This window comes from Podarcis pityusensis, assembly GCF_964106645.2.
Source record: "Podarcis pityusensis genome assembly, chromosome: 1".
NCBI lineage: Eukaryota > Metazoa > Chordata > Lepidosauria > Squamata > Lacertidae > Podarcis > Podarcis pityusensis.
In genome coordinates, this window is record NC_138028.1 from 17473238 (window position 1) to 17488078 (window position 14841).

Here is a 14841-nt window from a genome sequence, read left to right on the forward strand (position 1 = left end):
AATGGGCCTGCAATTAATATTTGTGTTGACTTTCACCTTACAGTACAATAACAAAACTTCCACATTATCCTAAGTGATGCAGATGCAGTTGTGACAGGCTGTGCAAAGCACAGGTGCTGCTAAAAAGATGTGTGTTTGTGTGTGTGTGTTTATGTTTATGTAGCAGAAAGGGGAGATGTTACATGAAAATTACATTACTACAACCCAGACAAATTTATACTGTGAGTCTGATGCAGACTCACAAGCAAAGGCTCCCTTTGCTTTGCCTTGTAACGCTCAACTGTGGCTAATCCAAACCTCTGGGCAAATGCTCATCTCAGATCGCACGAAGGAGAAATCCTCTCTGAGGCAAGAGCCAACACCAGAGATGGTTGCTCAACTGCAAACCTGGCTTGCATATATATATTGTTGCAGTTGTGGTTGTGGCATTTTGCTTGCTTTAAAAACCTTTTGTGGCTTTTACATTATACGTGTCATCGGCCAGAGATAGTTTGTCAGCGGTATGCAAACGTTGTAAATAAATAAGTACAATAGTATTAGCACAGCAGGGGCGGTTGCGGGATGTGGAGAAGAGTGGTGGTGGAGTTTTTAAGTGCACAGGACTTGGTTTATTGAGAAAAACACATTTCGGACATCGTCCTCAGGAGCACTCCTAGGTAAAGGGTAAAGGGGTAAAGGGTTCCCTGACCATTAGGTCCAGTCATGACCGACTCTGGGGTTGCGGCGCTCATCTCGCTTTATTGGCCGAGGGAACCGGTGTACAGGTCATGTGGTCAGCATGACTAAGCCGCTTCTGGCGAACCAGAGCAGCACGCAGAAACGCCATTTACCTTCCCGCCGGAGTGGTACCTATTTATCTATTTGCACTTTGACGTGCTTTCGAACTGCTAGGTTGGCAGGAGCAGGGACCGAGCGATGGGAGCTCACCCCGTGGCGGGGATTCGAACCGCCGACCTTCTGATTGGCAAGTCCTAGGCTCTGTGGTTTAACCCACAGCGCCACCTGCATCCCTAGGTATGACCAAACAATCTTTAGGAGACTATTCAACTAAGTGGTTCCGTTGGCAGAAACCCTGTGCAAGGACTATTGCTTGTGCAATGGGGTTCTCCCCTTCTCCCCCCCCCCCCGTGCCCCATGCCCTTGAAACTGGCTTGGGAGGAGGAATGGGAGAACCCCCAGGACAGCACATGAAAGGGGAGGAGAGGGGAGATTAATTCTCTCTAGCAAGCCAAAATGCTTGCCCCAGCAGCTCTCCGATAGGGGAAAAAATAGTAGCAAAATAGTCAAGTTATTTATTTAGTTATTTAGTTATTTATTTATTTATTTAATGTGCGGACAAACAGACACACCACAGAGACATACATTATATAACAAATAAAAATGAAAAAAAATAGAAAAAAAGGAAAAACAGAAAAGAAATAACAATATTAACAAAAAGAACCATAACAAAAATAAAAGCATACCCAAAAAATTCTCTAATGGACAGTATACAGTGGTACCTCGGGTTAAGTACTTAATTTGTTCTGGAGGTCCGTTCCTAACCTGAAACCGTTCTTAACCCGAGGTACCATCTTAGCTAATAAGGCCTCATGCCGCTGCGGCGTTGCTGCTGCACGATTTCTGTTCTCATCCTGAAGCAAAGTTCTTAACCCGAGGTACTATTTCTGGGTTAGCGAAGTCTGTAACCTGAAGCGTATGTAACTCAAAGTACCACTGTATTTTAACCAAATTTCAGATCCATTTTCTTTGATGACTTCCTTCATCCTCTACGCGGGTCTGTTATCAACCATAATAATCTGCTTCCTTTTATCTTCTTACTAACTCTCTTTATATTTCTATTTAAATATTTTATTCTAACCATAAATCCATTTGCAAAAGTTAATTAAAACAAGTCCAAGTAGTAATTTGCAGGCATTGGTTTTTTTCCCTGGTAATCGCTATATTTCTTCCAATCTTTTTGAAATTTTTGTTTGCTATAACCTCTGATCGCATCTGTCAATCTTGCTAGTTCAACATAACTAAATAATTTATCTTGCCATTCTTGTTTTATTGGAATTATTTCTTTTCCCCCAATTTTTCGCAATCAGGGTTCTAGACCCTGCAGCATAGAATAGTCAGCAACAGCATAGAATAGTCACAGTATTTTAGCAGGGACAGGCCTCATCTCAAGACAGGCCTGGGAAATAATCCTGTCTGAGACCCTGGAGAGCCTCTGCCTGGTAGAGGTAGACCAATAGTTTTCTGGTGCTGCAGAAGGGAGCTTTTTATATTTCTACTTTTGGAGCGTGCGCATCCCTGGAGCAGACACCAGCTCCCTAGGCAGTTATACAAATAGCCTCGAGACCTGTAAGGCCAATCCTTACAGATTTCCGTATGTTTTTAAAATCTTCAATCTTCCCCCTTCTCTGTTTCTTAAGGATTATTATAAAAGTCTATTTATTGTGTGCCACAAGTATATATTACTGCCCTCTGTTGGACTATGCAGGTAACTGCCTCTATTTTCTTTTTCCAAAACTGAACACCCTTGAGTAAATGGTACAGTAGTACCTCAGGTTAAGAACTTAATTCGTTCTGGAGGTCCGTTCTTAACCTGAAACTGTTCTTAACCTGAGGTACCAGGCTAATGGGGCCTCCCTCTGCCACCGCACCGCCGCCACGCGATTTCTGTTCTCATCCTGAAGCAAAGTTCTTAACCTGAGGTACTATTTCTGGGTTAGCAGAGTAGGTAACTTGAAGCGTCTGTAACCTGAGGTACCACTGTAAAAGAATCATAGAGATGGAAGAGACCCTGAGGGTCATCTAGTTGATCTAGGAATATTCAGAATTCGAATACTCAAACAAATATGGGTTTAAATTAGATGGCACATGCAACCAGTGCTTTAAGAAAAAAGAAAAAAGCCAGAGAGCTCTGGAGCTTTGAGTTACTGCAGATAAGGCTTCTACACCCTCCAGCATTTCTCTGATGCAAACAGGGACATCCTATTCCATAACAACAACATTTTAAAAATTTATTATATGTTGCTCATCTGACTGGGTTGCCCTAGCCACTCTGGGCAGTTTCCAACATATATAAAACATTAAACGTAAGAAAAACCTCCCTATAAGGGGCTGCCTTCAGATGTCTTCTAAAGGTTGCATCATTACTTATCTCCTTGGGTCATAGGTCACGTAACTCCATACTCTCCAGCATTTCTCAGATGAGGAAAAGCGGGACATTCCAGGATCAAATCAGAAACTGGGACAGCTTCTGTATATCCAGGATTGTCCCTGGAAAATAGGAACATTTGGAGGAGCTGGGCTTCTGCGCTCTTTGGAACTTGCAGGAGAAACTTCCCCAAAGATCGCAGCACCCAGCTACAAGGGTAAGGTGGTCTCTCAAGTAACCTGGTCCTGAGCTGTATAGGGCCCTAGACTTCCTAGTTGCCTACTGGCTGTTGGAAGAAAAGCTCCTTCCCTTCCTCCATCTCTCTCTCTCTCTCTCTGGAGTGCCCAAAGGCCCAAAGGTGAACAATCTAATTGATATTAGAGTGATGTTTCAAGGACCTCTGCTGAAGAGTACTGACTGAGGCAGGAACTTTAAAGAACCCCTTTGCTTCTTATTCTATATAAGTATGCTTGTGTTCCACATCTTCAACACGCAGGTCCCCAGAGCTGCCTTTTCTGTCCAAGGGCAGGATATAGCAGCACGATCAAAATTAGCTGGCCTAGTTCTGACTGCAGAAGGAAAACGTCTAACTGGGATAATGAGTCTCTCGTGTAAGAAGAAGAAGACATGCGCTTCATCATAAAGGCACTCATTTGATTTACCCTCCCTGCATACTATTACATTTGCAAGCCTAAGCCGCAGTTCAGAGGACTGCGTGAATAAGTCTGCATGCCCAGTGGATTTTATTTTATTTTTGTAGCAGAGCAGCCCATCTGCCCTTCTGCGACATGACAAACTATGTCTGAAAATATCGGTAACCCTCAAAAGCAGTTTGTGATGCAGCCTGGGGAGCTACAGTTCTATTTTTTTTAAAATAATATTTATTAATTTTCCAACAAATTAAACACAGCACTACAAAAAACCAAAAAAAAAAAACCATACAACAATACAATACAGTACAAAAAACACTACAAAACACTAACACACACAACTAACAAAACACAACGAAAACCATTTAAAACACAGTCCAATTTCAGTATCTTATCTTTCTTTCACTTATTTCCACGACCTCCTCACACCTCCCTTTTTGTATTCCACTTCTATTAATTGTTTCAGCAATTCCTTTCCATCTTCCTCTGTTTTCTATCCTATAATTATCTTAACACATTCTAACCTTATTTTTCCCTTTAATACTCTATGAATCTATTTATACTTAATTCCTTATAACATTTCTACTAAAGCCATATAACTTCATTCCAACATTTTTCTAACATTCATTAATTTTACAGTATTTCTGTAAGTAGTCTTTAAACTTTTTCCAGTCTTCTTCCACCGATTCTTCTCCCTGGTCTCGGATTCTGCCAGTCATTTCCGCCATTTCCTTTTTTTTTTTTTTTTAATGATATTTATTCAAAATTTCATCAATACATAGACACAAAAAGAAAAACAAGAAACACAGAGGGGGAAAAAAAGAAAAAGAAAAAAGAGGAAAAATATACAGCAAAAAATAAAACAAAAGGAAAAAACCCAAAAAAGAAAGAAGAAAGATACAAATCTCAGATTGCAACTTTTCATTTGCTTAATTCTTGAACCTCCTCACACCTCCCTTTTTGTATTCTAGTTTAATTCGTTATTTCAGCAAATTCTTCCCATGTTTCTCAATTTTAATTTAAATGATTAATCTTCACAAACTCTCTTATTTATTAATCAAGATAACCTTTCCATCTTTTAATATAGTCTGTTATTCAATTTACCTTAATCTCTTTAACCTTATCTTAAAAATCTTAAAATTTCAAAAGTTACATCATATTCATACATATCTCCTTAAAATCATTTCTACTAAAGCCAATTTAATTCCTTTCCAGCATATTCCCTCAAATTTCATTAATGTTGCACTAATTCCAAAATTAACAAAAGAATTTCCCTTGATATCTCTAATTTTTATCCAACGTCCCTTCTTCCTGGTTTCATGTCAGTCCTTTCTGTCCATTACATCCAGTCCATCAATCTGGTGTTCTAATGTCCGAGGCCCTTAAATCTCTTCTAGGCGCCTTCTGCAAATTTTTTTGTTCCTGTTTGTGCTTGCGCACTTCTTTGTCAATTGTTGGTTTCTTGGGGAGTGGGTCTCCGGAGGGTTCCATCTGGTAATAGTTTCCATTTTCCTTCATCAGATTGGCCCCTTCCCCCCAGTCCCACTCCCCGTCTTCATCTTTGTAATCCAAAGAATATTTATCCAGAAGATTGTTGTTCACCTGTTTCATAGTCCCACTAGAGTTAAAAGCTTCCTTGACTTCAAATACTTCCCAGCAGTCTCCAAGTTCAATCTTCCAACGCAGTAGCTTTTGTTCCTGCAGGACTTTGGATCTTTCCATTTGTGTTGTTTGAGGAGTAATCACTGCCTCTTCTTTCTCCATCTGCCCTTGGACTTGCCTTGTCAAACCAGGTTCCTGAATTGATCGCTGTATAACTTCTTTATCCTTATTCCCTGTTAGATCATATTCACTGGCCACAGCACTCATCAGGTCCAATTTTTCATGCATCAAGTTCATTTTCTCATGCAGCTGCTCCAGCAAAGCATTAGTCATGCCAAGGGCAGACACCAAACCTTCCTGCCAACACATTTCTGTTCAAGGTCAAGGTCAAACGGCTGGTCCCACGATCCAAATCTCACATCTGCAGAGTCTCCAAGTAAGCTGCAACAACAAACTGACGGGCTCCCTCTAGGGGACACAATTTCTATTTGTATCCATTTTTAAAATATATCCAACAAAGGAGATTACTTTCGATTTCAATTCCTTTCAATTTCAAATACTTTGTTTCTTTAAAAAGCAGAAATGCAGAAAGTAGCGTTGAAGTTAATTTGTTTCTCTTTTTCTTTTTCTTTTACTATCTGTCAAAGTGCTCCACTTTCAATCAATGGACGTCTCAAACAGTTTCTGTCCCGACACCCCGTCCCCAGGTTTGGGACGATGGAAACTTAAATTCCTTTACTCTCCTCTTGCAGGATTAAACAGTCAAATTCCCCCCCCCCTTTTCTCCTGCTTCCAAGGGGGTTTTATTGGTTGTGGATGCAGGAAATTTCCAACTTTAAAGCAGTTTTTCAGGCTATTAGGTTGCAAGGTCTTTGCTTCAATCTATATACAAAAACGGAAGGCGGACTTCCTATTTACACCTTCCCGCTTCGTGCCTAATTCATAAATTTTGCAGGTTTCTTAATCCAATTCTCCGTTTTTACTCACAGGTGCTTGATTTAGAGTCCAAATGTCATCAGGAAAAAGTCAGCGCTCTCCGGCGATGGCTGCGCGGCTTCCCTCCATGGAAATAGCGATCGGTTCGCAGCACCGCGCTGCTCACCCCACTTCACTCCGGAGCCCCCAAAAGGGGTTTCCTCGTGAGTAGGGGAGGCGCTCTTGGTGCTCTGCCGAACCCCACGTTCCCAGGCTTCTCCGCCTGGGATTTCTAGCGGGCCCCCACCTTCGCCCTGGCAGGAAGACCCAATTTCCACAGAGCCCGTTCCTCCAATCGGAGGAACTCCGCCATTCGTCGTTGGTGCTGACCCGGAAGTCTCTCCATTTCCGCCATTTCCATATAGTCCATCAACTTCATCTGCCATTCTTCCCGGGTGGGTAAATCTTGTGTCTTCCAGTACTTCGCCATGAGTATTCTTGCTGCTGTTGTTGCATACATAAAGAAAATTCTATCCTTCTTTGGCACCATTTGGCCGACCATGCCCAGGAGAAAGGCCTCTGGTTTCTTCAAAAAAGTATATTTAAATATCTTTTTCATTTCGTTATAAATCATCTCCCAGAATGTCTTAATCCTTGGGCACGTCCACCAAAGGTGAAAGAATGTACCTTCAGTCTCACTACATTTCCAACATTTATTGTCGGGCAAATGGTAAAATTTTGCAAGCTTGACTGGTGTCATGTACCACCTGTAAATCATTTTCATTAGATTTTCTCTTAAGGCATTACATGCCGTGAATTTCATACCTGTGGTCCATAACTGTTCTGAGGAGCTGCAGTTCTAAAGCGGTGGCGGGTGAGCAAAGATGATACAGTACCACCCCCTTCTCTAGTCTCCCAATCTCCCTTCCCCTAGGCCAATTTTGTGTGGCAGCAGGAGCAAAATGGGTCTAGCCATTTTGCCCTGGCTCCTGCTAGGACAGCTACAGTATTTAGTTGAATCCGGCCCAAAATATAACTACAACATAGCATTTTTTTTAAAACCAAAGATTTTCAAGTAAAAGCAGCCAAGAACTTCACACCTGAAAGTAACCAGAAAGCTGTTAATGTTCGTATTTTTCAAAGCTTCTACCCTTTAATGTCTCAGCCCCCCAAATCCCCTCAGTGTTCTTCCAGTGTTCCTTTATGAAGGCAAACACAGACTCTCTATTTCCTCTCGTTCTTATTCTGGAATAACTTCGATTCAGTTGAGGAGTGGGGTTGTTCCATTCTAAGAACTTTACAAGCTGTTGTTTCCCTGCAGGGGGCGCCTACAGTGTTGACGCTCAAGATATGTTGCTGCCTGAGGTGAAGGACAAGATGGCGCCACCTTCATGTCACATACAGAACTAGCAGCTGGATCAGGGCAGTGTCAGCTGGTAGGCAGTAGCGGGTATAGGGCAGGACCCATGGAAGACAGAAGCTCTGTCCTCTCGATACTTTGCTTCCACTTCCTGCCACTCAGCATCTGCTGCTGAAGGCAGCTACCGCACTTGACTTAATGGTAGGGCTGGCCCAGTGGAGTTGGTGATGAGAGTGTCACGTTCTTCATCCAGCACTTCTGACACCACGTGACCAGGGCCAGATTTAGGTTTGATGAGGCCCTAAGCTACTGAAGGTAATGGGGCCCTTTATATGTCCAGCTGTCCTTTGTCAACAACAAATTGTCACTGTGTTTTGTGTTGAATATATGCTATATGGTAATTTATGGACCTAATCTAAAGCCATTTGCACATGCAGAATGTAGGCATCCTATATATAGAAATAAGCAAACCAGCGATATTTTAGGGAGCAGGCTAGCAGGCGGGGCCCATTACTTACATCATAGGAGCCTACACAACACAAAACACTGTTGCTGTATGTCGGTTTTATTTTATTTGTTTTTTTATCTTATATTTTGGAAATGTACATCCAGGTTTTTTTTCCTTTAATTTTTTGGGGGGGCCCCCAAGAGAGTGGGGCCCAAAGCTATAGCTTGTTTAACTTATATGTAAATCCGGCACTGCACGTGATGGATTTATGTGATCATTAAATACAGCTCTTCACGACTGAATCATTTCAAGGCAGGTAGAGAATGATTTTCAACCGTTTTAAACTGGTTTGAGAGCTATAGAAAGTTAACGTGTTTTTTAACTGTTTTTATCTTGTATGTTTTTTTATTTTTGTTTTTTTTGTTATATTTTAAAAAAACTTTATTCTTTTTTCTGTATTTTGTATTTTCATGTATTTTTATTTTTTGTTTTTGTATCTTTTGAAACTTAATAAATATCATTAAAAAATAAATAAAAATAAACTGGTTTGAATGCTTTTTGGTTGAGATTAGGGTTCCTTTGGCAATTCCTGCCCTTCCTTGCACACTCCTGCGAGAAACCACCTGGAAAGGCTTTTATTACAACAGGGGTGCTAATAAGCATCGCTGGCTAGAAGCAGCCATTTGTTGCATCAGTGCACAGCTGTTAGGACCCAAAATGAAACTGCAGCTGCAGTTCCGGGTAAGTTTTCATTTAAACGCTTCTCAAGCCAAACCTCTTCATCGGTAATGAACCATCCCGTGCAAAGACAGTGGTCTGAACTACTGCTGCAATTAAAAGGAAGACATCATTAACCCACAAATAAATCAACCACTGATTTGCCAAAAGGAAAGTGGATGCAGTTTTAAGAGGAGATCGAAGCTATGTTCCATCAGCTCATTACAGGAAAGTGTGTATGGCTGTGCTGGGAGATTATCGTCCACTTTATGTCTCCCTATTAGAAAGAAATTAGCTTTTTTATATAAAATAAAAAATAAAAACCGAAAGGCGGGTTTAGCGCTCAAGCTGTTTAATTATGCTTTTGAAAAGTTGCCTTTGAAGCCACGGAATGGAGGGGAGATGAATCACCCTCCAGCTTCTTATTAGTCTCTCCCTCCTTTGATGGCAAGAATAATTACACTGTCCTACAATGAAATGAATATTCCTATTCCTAGAGAGGCCTTCCCTTTTCCCTCATGCATAACATTTCCAGCGCTGCAGGATGGCATGGTGATGTGGATAATTAAAGATCACGCTTCAGGATACACAAGGAGTCTCCCCAAAATGCACAGGGACATAGATCTTGGTAGGGTATCAGAGGTTGTGGAACAAATTGAGTCTGGGGAGACGGGGGCGGGGGGGGGGGAGATACATCAGGAAAGTGAAGCAGTTAATTTGTGGTGTTAAATTATTGGTAGGAATACCCTGTTCCCTCAAGGCAAGTATTTGCATATCCTGTGGCAAAGAAACATGAATATTTTATTTCACAAAGATGGTCCAAAAAGGGCACCAAATTCCTTCTATCTAATTCAGGGGTTTTTCTGTTTGTAAAATATCGGGATAAGTTACTGTAATCATCATCATCCTAAAAGCACATTCATTTCTGCAAGTGCCAGTTGTTCAGTAGTCAAAATGATCACCTGTGTCCAAAAGGGAATTATCATTAGGCTCAGGAAAGCTTTTAAGTTTGAAACAGTACAAAAACAAAATAGCAGGTGACAGTGGGGGCAGGAAAGGGTCCAGTTTTTATTTATTCATTCATTTATTTCATGAAATTTATACATTGCTTAATTGTAAAACAAAAAAACCACCCCAAACCTCAAAGCGGATTACATGAAAACAAAATTTGCAAACAAACTTTAAAACGTAAAAAAGTTAAAATACTAAAACAGATTAAGATTACCTCAACTTTCTAAGCATCCGGGTACACTCATCTAAGCAAGGACGTTTCTAAAAAGGTAAAGGTAAAGGGACACCTGACCAGTAGGTCCAGTCATGACCGACTCTGGGGTTGTGGCGCTCATCTCGCTTTATTGGCCAAGGGAGCTGGCGTACAGCTTCCGGGTCATGTGGCCAGCATGACTAAGCCGCTTCTAGCGAACCAGAGCAGCGCACGGAAATGCCGTTTACCTTCCCGCCAGAGCGGTACCTATTTATCTACTTGCACTTTGATGTACTTTCGAACTGCTAGGTTGGCAGGAGCAGGGACCAAGCAACGGGAGCTCACCCCGTCGCGGGGATTCGAACCGCCGACCTTCTGATCAGCAAGTCCTAGGCTCTGTGGTTTAACCCACAGCGCCACCCGTGTCCCTTTCAAGGACGTTTCTAGCAGGCGCCAAAAAACAGTACAGCGAAGGCACCTGCTTGATCTCAAGAGGCAGGGAGTTCCAAAGAGCAGGCACTGCTACACTAAACACTAGACGACTGAGTTCTTACCAAGGCGGAACAGGTATTCTGTGGCACTTGTAACAGTGCAGCAAAGACTGAGCATGCTCAGTGGCTATAGAATGCTGTTGTCATGGGATGTTGGAAATAATGAAGCAGTGGCACCATCCGCAAATCTTCTGCAGGCCACCAGCAGTACTGAAAGCAGGAGTGAGCGCAAATCATAACGAATGAAACATAAAAAGCACATCTGGAGAGGCTCTATGGTGGGTAAAGGGAGAGACAAAGAAATGGGAGCTGTCCCCTTCCTTGAGTCAGGAAGGCTTAACTCAGTGGTGTAACATTGGAAAATGTCATTCACTTTTCCCACCTAGGCAGTTATCTTTCCACAAGGGCCGACATTGATGCCAAAATCCAGCATCTCCTGAGCTCTGCGAGTGAGGCTTTCTCCTGATTGAAGTGCAGAGTGTTTGAGGACCAGGACATTCGCAGGGAAACCAAAATGCTTGTTTACAAAGCTATTGTACTACCAACCTTACTATATGCTTGTGAAACACGGACCACTTATAAACGCCATCTCCAACTCCTCGAAAGATTCCATCAATGGTGTCTCCGAAAATTTTTACGCATCACTTGGGAAGACAGGCGAACTAATACCAGTGTACTGGAAGAAGCAAAGATCACCAGTGTTGAAGCAATGATTCTTCAACATCAACTTTGTTGGACTGGTCATGTTGTGCGGATGCCTGATGATCGTTTTCCAAAGCAACTACTCTATTCCGAACTTAAAAATGGAAAGCGTAATGCTGGTGGTCAACAAAAGAGGTTTAAAGACTGCCTCAAGGCAAATCTTTAAAAATGTAGTATAAACACCAACAATTGGGAAACACTGGCCTGTGAGAGCTCCAGTTGGAGAACAGCCTTTACCAAAGGTGTCGTGGGCTTTGAAGGCACTCGAACTCAGGACGCAAGGGAGAAACATGCTAAGAGGAAGGCACACTTGGCAAATCCACACCATGATCAACTCCCACCCAGAAAACTATGTCCCCACTGTGGAAGGATATGTGGATCCAGAATTGACCTCCACAATCACTTACGGACTCATTGTTAAAACCGCGTTTATGGAAGACAATTTACTCGGCTACGAGTAATCTCTAAAGAAGAAGAAGAAGCAGCAGCAGTAAAGCCACAAAGGAGCTGGGAGGTACACTCTTTCCTGGCTCTCAGCCAGGCCCCGATCCAGGCAGGTGCTTTCATGTACTTCCCTCACCTTCCCTGGAGGTGATCAGGATGCATCCAAGAACCCAGACAACTGGGCCTGAGGTGGAGGGGTCTGCTGGTTAGAGCTGGTGATATAAGGCTAGATAAGAAATACCTTCCTATGTTCCAGGTGAATTTTGGAGCTGTCTTGTTGTATCACTGATAGGGTTGCCATATTTCAAAACCAGGACACCCCAAAGGTTGTTGAACTTTTTTTTAAAGGAAAACCTAAAAATGCGAAAAAGCCAAGATTTTTCAATTGACTTCAACTCTGCCTTTGAGATCCCGGATGTATTGCAACCCTAATCATTGAGCTACATCCCTATTTGTATAGGGAACAAGCTGCCCCACATGAAAACCTGGAAATGAAACCGTAGCAGATTATGGAATACTGTGCAGCCTTTGCCAAATCCTTGAAGTTTTCTTTAGAAGCTCAATCACATTTAAAAAACAAAAACAAAAACAAAACAAAAGTGCTCCCTTTAACATGTTGCATCAAAACAAACAAACTACAGTGGTACCTCAGGTTAAGTACTTAATTCGTTCTGAGGTCTGTTCTTAACCTGAAACGGTTCTTAACCTGAAGCACCACTTTAGCTAATGGGGCCTCCTGCTGCCGCTGCGCCACCACTGCACAATTTCTGTTCTTATTCTGAAGCAAAGTTCTTAACCCAAGGTAATATTTCTGGGTTAGCGGAGTCTGTAATCTGAAGCGTCTGTAACCTGAAGCGTATGTAACCCAAGGTACCACTGTACAGTACATTCTTATTTTCTGGTGGGGAAGTTCCCCCTAAATACACCAGGTGGCAGTAGAGGAAATAGCTTCTTTTCTCAGCAAGGCTAATCAGACTAGTATTAGCCAAAATTGGTTTTGAAACTTCCTTGGAAGAAATGCAGGACCACTTTGAATGTTCAGATTAGTCTGTTGGCAGCAATGAATAATCTTGTCACCTCTAAAATTACTAACAAATTTATTGTTGCATAAGCATTCTCCTTAATATAGATAAAAATATAGATATAATTTTCTTTTCTTTACAGAATAACAAAAGATACAACATGGAAAAAAGGATAAATCAAAGATCATGTACCAAATGGCTATGAATCAAGACTTTACGTATGTTCAGCAGTATGTTTATTATATTTTGTTGGAAACTGCCCAGTGGCTGGGGAAACCAGATGGGCAGGGTATAGATAATAAATTTTATTATTATTATTATTAAGCATAGTGTGTCACTCCAAAACTGTCCTTGTGCAGCTGGGAGCCAGAAACAATGCTCCTTTGCTGCAGCATCTTAAATAAAAATAAATCATGTAATGGGGGGGGGGGGTCTATGATTTGTTGCTATTTAAAAAAGCATTCTACTTCCCATATTACTCATTTTATCCACATCCCATACACTTTGGGTGAAACTGAGCAAAACTTAGGTGCGACTAGGCAGGCTGCATTGCATTTAAAGATATATGGAAACCTGGAAACCTGAGTTGCAATGATAAATATGTAGAATTTTGCTCTCTGGGACCAAAGAGAGGAAAGGTTCTTGAACTGTATTAAGTACTTAAAAGGAAGACTGGGCAGCATTGCTAGTTTGTTTAAGAGCAATGCGTATTTGTATTTTGTAATGTTTATTTGTAACTTTTTAAAGACTGTTCTGCAGTAAAGCTTTGTCACTTGTTTTTGTGGTGGAGAGCAAATTCAGCTCTACTCTGCTCAAGGATCAGGGATTCCATCTGCAGCAACTCCTTAGCACACATTTCTGCCAAGTGAAATAAAAACGTGGGGAAACAGCTCCCATTTGTGAGTGGCAAAGGAAGCAAACTTTAGATCACATTGAAATCAGTTTGAACTGGAACACAGGAGCAAAAACAGCAGCAACCTGAATAGGATAAAGAAGCAGCAATGTATGGTCTGAAGGCACGCGAGACCATCACTTTGTCGAAGCTAAGCAGGTCTGGATTTGGTCAGTCCCTGGATGGGTGACTGGATAATAATAATGTATGCAGCCTTGGGTTCCATGTTGGAAGAAAGGTGGGGTATAAATGGAATTAAATTAATAGGTAGGTAGGTTTTGCATGGTTTGTTTGGAGAATAGCATTGGCTGGGTTTCACAATCATAAACTGGTCTTTGTTTACAAGGAAGATTCAGATCACAAACCATGCACGCACAGGCTTTAGGTAGGAACACCCCTTTAGGTAGGAACACCAACGACTCTCCCTGCCCTGTCCCACAACCACCATCGCCAGCCTGCCACATGCAGAGAAGGACATTCACCCTTTAGTTACCTGAAGGAGCGTCTCCACCCCCATCGTTCGACCCGGACACTGAGGTCCAGCACCGAGGGCCTTCTGGTGGTTCCCTCACTGTGAGAAGTGAGGTTACAGGGAACCAGGCAGAGGGCCTTCTCGGTAGTGGCACCCGCCCTGTGGAACACCCTCCCACCAGATGTCAAAGAGAACAGCAACTATCTGACTTTTAGAAGACATCTGAAGGCAGCCCTGTTTAGGGAAGCTTTTAATGTTTAACAGACTCTTGTATTTTAATATTTTGTTGGAAGCCGCCCAGAGTGGCTGGGGAAACCCAGCCAGATGGGCAGGGTATAAATAAATTATTATTATTATTATTATTATTATTATTATTATTATTACTACAGGTTTGTGTTTGCCCTCTTTTAATAATGTAGTCTATGTTACGGGTCGCTGTACATTCCCAAGTCTCTCTCACAGATTAAGCAGTGACAGGCTGATCAAACCCGGTTAATTTGGATTAATGAAGACAGTGCGGCGCTCTAATTTAGTCCCAGATAATGCTGTTTGATCACATCACTTGTGCACAAGCTGCAGAGCTGAAGACTGATCTTGGGGCAAGCGAATCAGTCAGAGAGAGTCCCTCCTCAAGCAGTATTAATGATACATGTCATTTGCAGAGAGGAGGCCATCCGTTCTCAGATGCAATTTTTCATTTGTTTAAGTTTACACATTGTTAACGGAAAAATCCGAGGGCTCCCTTGGACAAAAACAAAGACACCAACCAGGATAACT